The sequence below is a fragment of the Panicum virgatum genome, chromosome 5K (genome assembly GCF_016808335.1).
Source record: "Panicum virgatum strain AP13 chromosome 5K, P.virgatum_v5, whole genome shotgun sequence".
In the NCBI taxonomy this organism is placed as follows: domain Eukaryota; kingdom Viridiplantae; phylum Streptophyta; class Magnoliopsida; order Poales; family Poaceae; genus Panicum; species Panicum virgatum.
Window position 1 is genome coordinate 38,329,763 of NC_053140.1, and position 10,076 is coordinate 38,339,838.

At 45.3% G+C, this 10,076-nt stretch overlaps 1 pseudogene; it reads left to right on the forward strand.

The window, feature by feature from the left end:
- The first annotated feature begins 3,714 nt into the window (after window positions 1-3,714).
- Window positions 3,715-9,051, forward strand: LOC120707317 (annotated as a pseudogene).
- The last annotated feature ends 1,025 nt before the right edge of the window (window positions 9,052-10,076 follow it).

The window sequence follows — 10,076 nt, forward strand, 5'->3', positions numbered from 1 at the left end:
ATTGCAAGCCCCCAAGGTAACTAGAGAATTAGCTCCTTTTCGAACTTGACCAGACAACTTGTTGCTTAAATTGTCCCACCAGTCGTCAAACACCTTATTATCTAAACCTGGGGCAAGTGCCTGCAATCCAAGACCTTGTATCAATCATACATCTATGATATGAAAGGAAATTTTGAACATCTTGCTAATGAACCATGACTACGAACGTGTGGACGAATCGTTTTAAAATTCTATAAAAATTAAATGAAGTCTGAAAATCATAAATTTTGTCATGATATCATGATTTCATACGTGAAAGCTGCGGTAAAAATTTGAGAAGGGTTCGTCGCACTAGTTGTCACGTACACGCCTTACAAATTGAAGCATCTCCCGAGAAGATCCAAGAGTTAAAGTGGAGTCGTTCAGATTTTGAGTTAAAGTGACGGGCGAATTGGGGTTTGACCTCAAATTTTTTTGTATTTGCAATACACAACTTAGATTCTTTTATGCCAAATTTTGGTAATTTTTCAGATACGTTTGATAATTTTAACTTTTTTTTGCAATTAAACAGTATCATGTGATATACGTTGAAATTGAGCTATAACTGCATGAAATAATATTTTTTTAATAGAATCATCAAACATGAATTGTTGAGTGACTTTTGCAAATATTTAAAGTTCATTCAATCAAATTTAGTTAAACATGTACGTTATGGAAACGATTTAGCGCCTAATCAGTGCACAACGGTTAAAATGTGAGGCACAAGTGGCAAAATATGTGCTGCATTGCAGCCACGCGATCGCACGTCGCAAGTTACTAGTCACGCGAATATACACGCGAAAAGCCACGGACATGCGTTCAGACATCCGATCGTCGACCCGGATACTCCAGGTATATGTCCGGATACTCCAGACATGTGTTCGGACATCCGATCAACAACCTGGTGTCGGGTACCATGATTAGGGGCACCCTAACCAGGGGACTAAAATCGCCCTAAAAACGCAAACACATGTTAGGCAACCGGGCCCACAAAAGCCTATAGCCTCCTTCCAATCTGGAAGAAATGAACGGACTCAAAGAAGCCCAATACGCGGCCCACGTACACAGTGCGGCCCCTCCAAGCCCCCTCGAACCCGCAAGGCGATCTCCGCCTCGCTCGAGGGCTCCCCGCCGAGGCCCTCGACCGCGCCCCGCGTCTCCGCCTCGCTCGAGGCCACCCCTCGGCAGGAAGGACAAACGGCCTTTCTGCTCACCCGCCCGCTGTACGGAGGCATTAAATTCCAACCACTCCTCCGCAGCATCCGGGTCGGATGGCGTCAGGCCGCCACTTCGCATAGTGGCTGTGACCGGAGCCCCGTCCGCCAACTCCGGTCACTGCTCCGCCATTCCGGACGCTGTGGCGACACTGTGGGAACCTGCGACGCAGCGCAAGACATGCTCGGCACTGCTCCAGCCACTGTACTGCCAACTCCCCACACCTCCTTCAAACTATCCCCTCCGCGGAACCCTCGAATGGCATGGGCACGACCCTCAGAAGCGGTTCCGGCCTTGACCAGGACAAGACCCTGGCCCATAGGACCCTCGGAACGTCGCCACGCCACGCCTGGAGGACGGTACCCCCTACAGCAACGACCACGCCGCCCGCTGGAGCTACAAGGGCGTCGGCGCGATCTCCGCAAGGCCAAGGACGATGCCCAGGACGACTGCCACGCCAGACGCCATACCCCACGATATACTTTCTACAGTGCTCGACCACTGCACCCCCGCGATTCGGGGAAAAGACGATGACTTCCACGATCTCCTGTGCAAGTACACCGCCCCTCCTTGTGTCTATAAAAGAAGGAGACCGACTTTATCTTAGGGGGTGGATCCATCCGGTAGAACACAACACTCAGCACTACTCACAGAGCACATACGCTCTTCTGAGCCCCGATATTTGCACCCGCCTCAATCAACTCTTCCTCTAGCAGAGACCTGGGAGCTTCCCTCCCTCTCTCGCCTCGCTTGTACCCCCTACTACAGGCACCCCCGGTGCAAGACAGTACAGTGCTCTCGCACACTCCTTTGCTGGACGTACGACCCCGCGGCCGGAACCAGGATAAACCCGTGCGTGACTGTGTTGCCTCTTGCATCAACCATCTGGGACGAGGAACACGCAGCATCATCACTAGTTGGGTCTGGACCGCCGGGTCAGGACACCGACACCTAGATATTCCAAGTATATATCCAGATACTCCGGATATGTGTTCGGACATCTGTTTGACAACCCGGGTACTTCCAGTATATGTCCGGATACTCTGGAGTGCATGAAGAAGGGAACATGAAAAATGAAAAAAAAAGGTTTTGTCGTGTGCCAGATCAAGACACCCGGCAAATGACTAGAGACTTTGCCCTGTGCTCTTGATTTGGCACATGGCAAAGTTAAATTTAAATTTGATAAATGACTTTGGTTGGGAAATAGTCAAAATAAAAGTTGTAGATATCAAATAGTTATGAAACTTTATAGTTTACAATTTTTTTATTTGAATTCGTTTAGGGCTTCAAACAAGCAATTTACACTTGATTTAGTACAATATGTGGAGAAAGAAAACAGAGTATAGGCACAAATAAGAATATGGTACAGAGTTAAAGAAGCTTACACTTTAGTGGGAGGTTGTGGGTTTGAATCCAGCTGGTCGCGTAGCGCACGAAAAATGTTGTGATCTATCTGGGCTTGCCACCCCACCGCCTCATAGACGGAGAGCTTCTTTTGTACTGTACCAAACAAATTTATTTTTTGTTTGATTGATTGACAAAGAGAAATAATCTGAATTTTTGAGAACGCTGTTGCTTTATTGCATCAGCGGCAGTTCGGGACCTGTGCCAATTCAGTCCAAAATTTTTTTAGCGCTTAGGCCTCCTCCAATGGCCGCCGTTATCGCTAGCAAAAATAATACTAAAATCAATGAACAGTAGAAAAACACCCTCTAGCTATACATTACTCGCTAGTCTAGAACGGATTCTAAGATTTTTCTCCTCACTGCACTTGTACCGAGGTGTTGCATGCGTTTGCAGTACGCTCTCTCTCTTCCATCTAGTCTAGTACTGACGATTTCGCTGGCCCGCTGGAGCAGGCCTTAAGAATTAGGGGAGGTCCTCACTTAACAAATGGCCCAACAATCAACCATAGCCAACAAATGATCTCTCTCGGCCCAAGTTCCCCCCGTCTCCCACCAATCTCGGGCTCTCTCCGGCACAGGTTGCAGCAATCCTATACATCTTTCGGAAGATTTTTTTTCTCATTTTCTAATGTTTGAGATTCATGCAAACTATCTCGTCCATTAGATCTACTTAACCCTAATCTTTTTTCTCCTCCTTCCTCCTTCCTCCCATGCGCCGCTGTCACCGCCACTGCCCGCCCCGTGCTGCTGCGGCGCTGCCGCGCGCTGCTGCCCGCCGCGCGCCGCCGCGGCCGCAGCCGAAGAAGAAACATCAAGCTCGCTGGAGAAAGAACACTATTCAACATTTTTATTTTAGTATTTTTATTATTTTATGTTTTCAGTTTCAACATTTTATTTTTATAGTTTCAATATTTTAAAAACCAAATATTTAACATATTTAATAAAATATTGAGTTAATACTATTAAAATGTTGAACATATTTGTAGTTAATAATTGGGTCAAAGTGGACTTTAAAGATGGATGATTTATTTATGTTTCTAGAAGATAGATAGATAGATAGGGATTGCCGCCTCCCTCGGTCGCGCCGGCCAGGTGCCGCTGCCGCCGCCCGCCCGCCTAACCCCTGACGACTACCCACCCGTGGTCCCTGCTGCCTTCTTTCCTGCTGGGCAAGCGCGGCGCGCGCCTCCCGCCGGCACCGTGCACGGGCCTACGCGGCCGGCAGCCGCGGCAAACCCGGCGCATCTGCGCCAGCCGGCCCAGCCGCCTTCCGCGCCAGTACCCGCGCGGCCGCCCCGACCGTCCGGCGCCCGGCTGCAGCGGCTAGCTGTCCAGCTCGATTGCACAATTGCAATCCCCTCAACGGTCAGTACTCTATTCCTATATTCCACGAGACTACGGTTATGTGATTTCATCACAATCTCACTTAATGGAAACATTGCTCTATTTCTTCAGAAATATTAGACGAAGATTAGTATTGTAATCTTCTATTTATGTATTCTTTGTTGTTGCTGCAACAATTTATATTATAAATTATTCGAGTTCTAAACTAATTTGTTGAATTGAATGTATTATGAGACCTTTTTACTTGTGTTATTGTAAATTTGATCACTATATACCGTATTGTTGCTGAAGTGCTATTAGAGTATACCGGATTGCGCATCGAAATTTTTTGCGAGGACTACCCTAGTTTCAATTCCTGGGTCTGCCACTGCGACCGACGAGGGCTCACTGAGGTAGGCCATCAAGCTTCTGCTGTGCTTCTCGGTTCGTTTGGTATCTGTGGTAGCCATGATTCATTTCGGTTGCTTGGTGTTCAACTCAATTTCTTGGTGGGTTCGGTTACAGGGCGCGATCTCTCATTAGGCGATGCTGTAAGCAGGCGGAGGCCCAAATTTCATTATGCTTTGGCAAAGGAGTTCTACGGCTACGCTATGGCAACCCGTATCCTGTCGCGTCAAAATCTGAGAAAGTTGGCTTCCTTTGCACTCCAGAACATATCCCAGAGGCAACTAATTTTACCTTGCACTCCAGTCCTCAGGTAATGGAACAGTTTTGTCCATCTTACCCCTCTTTTCAGTCCTTGTCTGCAGTTTTATGCATGCGCACCGACCGGCAAATGCCACATGACTAGAATGTGTGCCTAATCGCTTGCTCACAATGTTCTGCACCTTTACACCTTTTTTTAAGACACACAGCACCGTAACTGATTTTTGCAACACGAAACAACAAAGCTATTATTCAAGTTATTATTCTGTAATAAGGAGCAAGTAATCTGTTCTGCTGGGTTCTGGAACATATATATCACTAGAGATCACTGATAAATGTCGCCCACTCAGTCACTCATATTTTTAATCAATTCGATATATGAAGCAAGCTTAACATGTGAAGTGTCTAGCAAGAATATCATACTGGTTTTGAGTAACCTTTTTTCATCTATGTCAGTTTAATTTAGTTTTTCTCATGCTTTCCTTCTACTTGATACAAGAATATCATACTGGTTTTGAGTTCATCTATGTCAGTTTAATTTAGTTTTGCTCTTACTTTCCTTGTTCTTGATACAGATCTACTGCTGTTTCCCCTAGCAAATGTTTCAGCCCCCTTTACCTGTTTGGAAATCCGTGGGCTGTCAGATGGGCTACCTATGGATCAGTGAATCTAGTTTTGTCTGATGATGGCAAGCCTAAGTTTCAGATTGAGGAGGTGGAGCCCTCTAAAAAGAGAAGGTATTTGACAAAGAAGCGCTTGAAGCTACAGAGAAAGCGGCTAAAGACAAAGAGGAAAGAGGCAAATAAAAATGATCCACGACGCATTAGACCGAAGGGAAAGAAGATAAAAAAAAAAATTCCCCACAGCTGAAGCTAGGCTCAAATATAAGATTGAGAAGGTAGTGCACTCACATATTATGTGGCTTTGTTTGGTTTGCTTCGCTCATGTCTTGCTGAACCATTCCTTCATGCATATTTCTTGATGTTTAGTCAACTTTGTGATTATATTAGTAAACGAGCTTCCTAATTATTATACAGCATCTGAATTGCCACTCTGGTTTTACTGTTAAAAGCAATATTCTTACAGAACACTGCATGTTTAGTTGTTTTCCCTGCTGCTGTTTCTACTATATTCATAAGTTCTTTGTATTAAGGTTCAGTTGATTCATTTGAAACCATATATTAAGAAACTGTATTATTTATATATTAGTAAACGAGCTTCCTAATTATTATACAGCATCTGAATTGCCACTCTGGTTTTACTGTTAAAAGCAATATTCTTACAGAACACTGCCTGTTTAGTTGTTTTCCCTGCTGCTGTTTCTACTATATTCATAAGTTCTTTGTATCTACTATATTCATAAGTTCTTTGTATTAAGGTTCAGTTGATTCATTTGAAACCATATATTAAGAAACTGTATTATTTATATATTAGTAAACGAGCTTCCTAATTATTATACAGCATCTGAATTGCCACTCTGGTTTTACTGTTAAAAGCAATATTCTTACAGAACACTGCCTGTTTAGTTGTTTTCCCTGCTGCTGTTTCTACTATATTCATAAGCTATGCAGCACGGATACGGATACGCGTATCGGTATCGGGCGGATGCGGATAGGGGATACGTCATTTTCCCAAAACAACACGATACACGGATACGTTTTAGTAATTTTTTATAAAATAAATATTAATGCATATTAATGGTAGGAAAATGAAAATAAAAAAGAAAAGAAGAAGAAAGGAGAAGAAACTAAGAAAGCCCAGCCCAAGAGACCACCAAACAGCCCATATAACCTTCCCTTTCTCAGGATCGGTTGATCTGAAGCAGATCCTCTGTTCTCTCTCTCCCTCCGCCTTCTCCACTGCCGGCTCCCCTCCTCCCGCACCCCCGCCGCCTCCCCTGCTACTGCTCCTCCCTCGCCGGCCTCGCCTCCTCGGAGATCCCTCCTCCCGGCGCCGACGGATCCCGGCGGCCGGATCTCGGCGCTGCCGGCCCTCCGCTCCCTCCCTCCCTCTCATCTCCTCCCATGCCGCGTCCAGGCTGGTGGCGGCGGCGCATCCCACGCCGGCCATTGCAGCGCCGCCCCTCCGTCCTCCCTCCCTCACCGGATCCGATGGTGGCGGAGGACCTCGAGCCCGGCGAGGTGCGCGAAGGGGCGGGGCGGGGCGCGAAGCAGGGGCGGCCTGCAGGCCGCGGCGGCGGCGGCGCGGACGGCGGGCCTCGTCGCGGACCTGCGGGCTGCGGATGGCGCGGGCGCGGGGCCGCACCGCCGGCCTCGAGCTCCGCCCCACCGCGCTCCGCCATCTCCCTCTCCTCTCTGGGCCGTATCCTACCAGATACGTATCGAATCTGAGGTTTCCCGGCCCAATACGGCCCAGCTCGCAGATACGTCCAGGATACGTATCCTTGGCGTATCCATGGCGTATCCGTGTCGGATACGTATTGGATACGCGATACGGCAGCAGGGTCACGTATCCGTGTTTCTGAGTTCATAAGTTCTTTGTATTAAGGTTCAGTTGATTCATTTGAAACCATATATTAAGAAACTGTATTATTTAATGGACACGATGTAATTATTTTTCTTTATTTCTTTAGTATGGTAAGAGAAAATAAATTGAAATAAGCTTTTTCTCTTTCAGGCCAAATTAAAGGAAGCTATGTTGGTCGAAAAGCTAAAGAAGTATGAGATTGCCAAAGCTCAAGGCCCTATGGCTAAACCAGATGATCTTAGCGGTGAGGAAAGGTTTTACTTGAAGAAGGTTTCACAGAAAAAGTCAAATTATGTCCCTGTTGGAAGGCGAGGAGTTTTTGGAGGCGTAATTCTGAACATGCATTTGCATTGGAAGAAACATGACTGTGAAGGTCATATGTAAGCCCTGCAAACCAGGGCAGATCTAGGAATATGCAAATTAGATAGCTAGATTGAGTGGCGGTATCCCTGTTAACATCATTGGAGATGGCACTATAGTCTTCTACCGAGGATAGAACTATGTTCAGCCAGAAGTTATGTCACCTGTTGATACATTGTCAAAGAAAAAGGTAATTAGGATGGATGTTTGGTTTAATTTTGTTTCTATAGAATAATCTTGTTTGTGGATGCTGCAAACCCTCATGTTTTTGTTTCTAAAGTTATATTACTCCAAACCTTCATTAGTGATTCTCATTCGAAGCTGGCAAATGGTTTATTTACTTTTTCTGGGTTTCCCTCTAGCATAAGAGTAATCCAACTTGCTTCGGAGTTGGGAGTAAAAGGTTTTGTTGATGCTGAAGATAGATTGATGCATGCTTATCTATGTGACCAACATGCAAAGGTTCTCTGCGTCCTTTATGTTTAATAACCAGTAGATATGCGCATAAAAATAAACTATTGATTCTTATAAAATTCATGTCCGCATCATACCTACCCTTTTCCCAGCTCATGTAACCTAAGAGTATCTCCAAGAGTTTGCCATATTTTATTTGGCATATCTTGTGTTTTGCCAACTTCTAAAAAGATATGCCAAGTAAAAAAAAGAGCTTATCTCCAACAGTTTGACATAATTCACTTGCCAAATCCAGATCTAACTTACATCAGGAACCCTGAGAGAAACAAAATTATATTTATGCCCTTCCACCTCTTGAAAACTTAAATCAAGAACACTTCTCTGTTATTTATTTCTTTTTCACCCTCCTACCTGACTAGAAACCACGATGCCAACCGCGCGCCGCGCGCGTATATTTACGCGCTGGAGGCTGGTTTTTCCCAAGTTGCCAAAAATTGCCAAGTCTTTTGCCAAACTGTTGGAGGAGTATTTTTAACGTTTTTGCCAAAAATCAAAGATGGCAACTCGATTTGCCAAACTCTTGGAGATGCTCTAATGCACAGCTCAGGTTGCGCAATCCTCTTGTCTTGATAACAAGCCATCAAGTTGATTCTAGATCTGTATCTTTTAAATGCACTTACATCTGCCCTTTTTATTTAATTATCAGGCACTTGAAAAATCAAAATATGAACAGTCACTGGAGACAGTTCGTCGTTTCATTGCAGTATCTGAAAAGGAGCTTCAACTTTATTATCGGCATGTTGCACTTTATGGAATTCCACAATCTCAGAAGGCTGATCTTGTTTGTGGTGATGATAGAGAAGCTTCTTTGCTTAAAATTGGGGGATTGGATCAAGGGAAGGACCAATTGCCCCATGTGGCTGCTGATCATTTTTCTGATTTTCACATCAGTGATGTTTCTGAATCAGATGAAGAAGATACTTCTGGTAGTGAATACTATGTTGATGATGATGACACTGATGATATGATCAACACTTTTGAAGACGCAATTTCTGATCATGATGGGTTAGCCAACAGAAAGTGAAGTGTGATTACCTTGTTTGGTTTGGTTTGGACTAGACTAGGAAATGTAGTAACTTTGACTGCTAATTACGGTATCAAACAAAGTCAGTTTGCAAAATCAACTCCAGAACCCTGCGCTAGAAACCTGAAGAATCTAATGAGGCCTTTGACCGCGTGATTAGAGAAGGTTACTATAGCATTACTGTAGTCAATCATCGATTAATTGCCGTCATTAAATTCGTCGTGGAAAGTTACATCCATTCCTGAAAAGGTTTTGCAAATAGACTTCATTTAGTACTCTATGCATGTGAGTTTTTTTTGGGAAACGTGCGCGCTAGGATGCTAGCGCGGTCCAAACACGACCAAATTTGCCTCAGACTTAGACACATTGTACCGTGGATGTTTCTCATCACTCAGATTAAATGATGTTGTTGACGCAGATTTCGGTCAACACACGAGAGCACTCGAGCATGCGTGTCGCAAACGGATCGAAGGGCAGCAAGGCCGCGCAGATCGGCCAGACCGCTAGAGTAGACCGGTCGGACCGGTTTCTAGGGTTTCGCTGGAATCGGTCGTCTCGAGGGATAACTATCACACTTACATAGTGAAAGACGGCGAGGTTTACAAGCAAACCAGCAAAGAGATAACCAACGCACTTACGTAGCGAAGAACGATTAGTTTACGAGCAAACTAGCAAAGGCCGTCGATGTTTACTCCCGGGAGGGACCCCGTCAGGGTGTGGACATCGCCGAACGTGCCCTAGGTCGACCAGCGAGCCTTGAGCGCCATCAATGGTCGTGAAGATCACAGATGAACAGCAAGAAGAGGTTGGAAAAGAGAGTTAGGGTAAAAAAGTAGATGCATTGTTGTTTGATTCGATTGGATGTGTCTCAAACGGCCGTAACCCTTTATATTTATAGGGTGGGGTGGTCTGTACCCATTAGGAGTCGAAACCTTTGCAAATCCCGTGTCAAAATACATCTCCTAACTCTAATTGGGTGTTTCGGACCGGTCTGACCGGTCTCCGAACCGGTCTGACCGCCCCTGGACCGGTCTGACCGGGGTGCAGGTCTTCCGGGAGGCATAACTTCCTCATCCGGAGTTCAAATTGGACGTTCTATATAT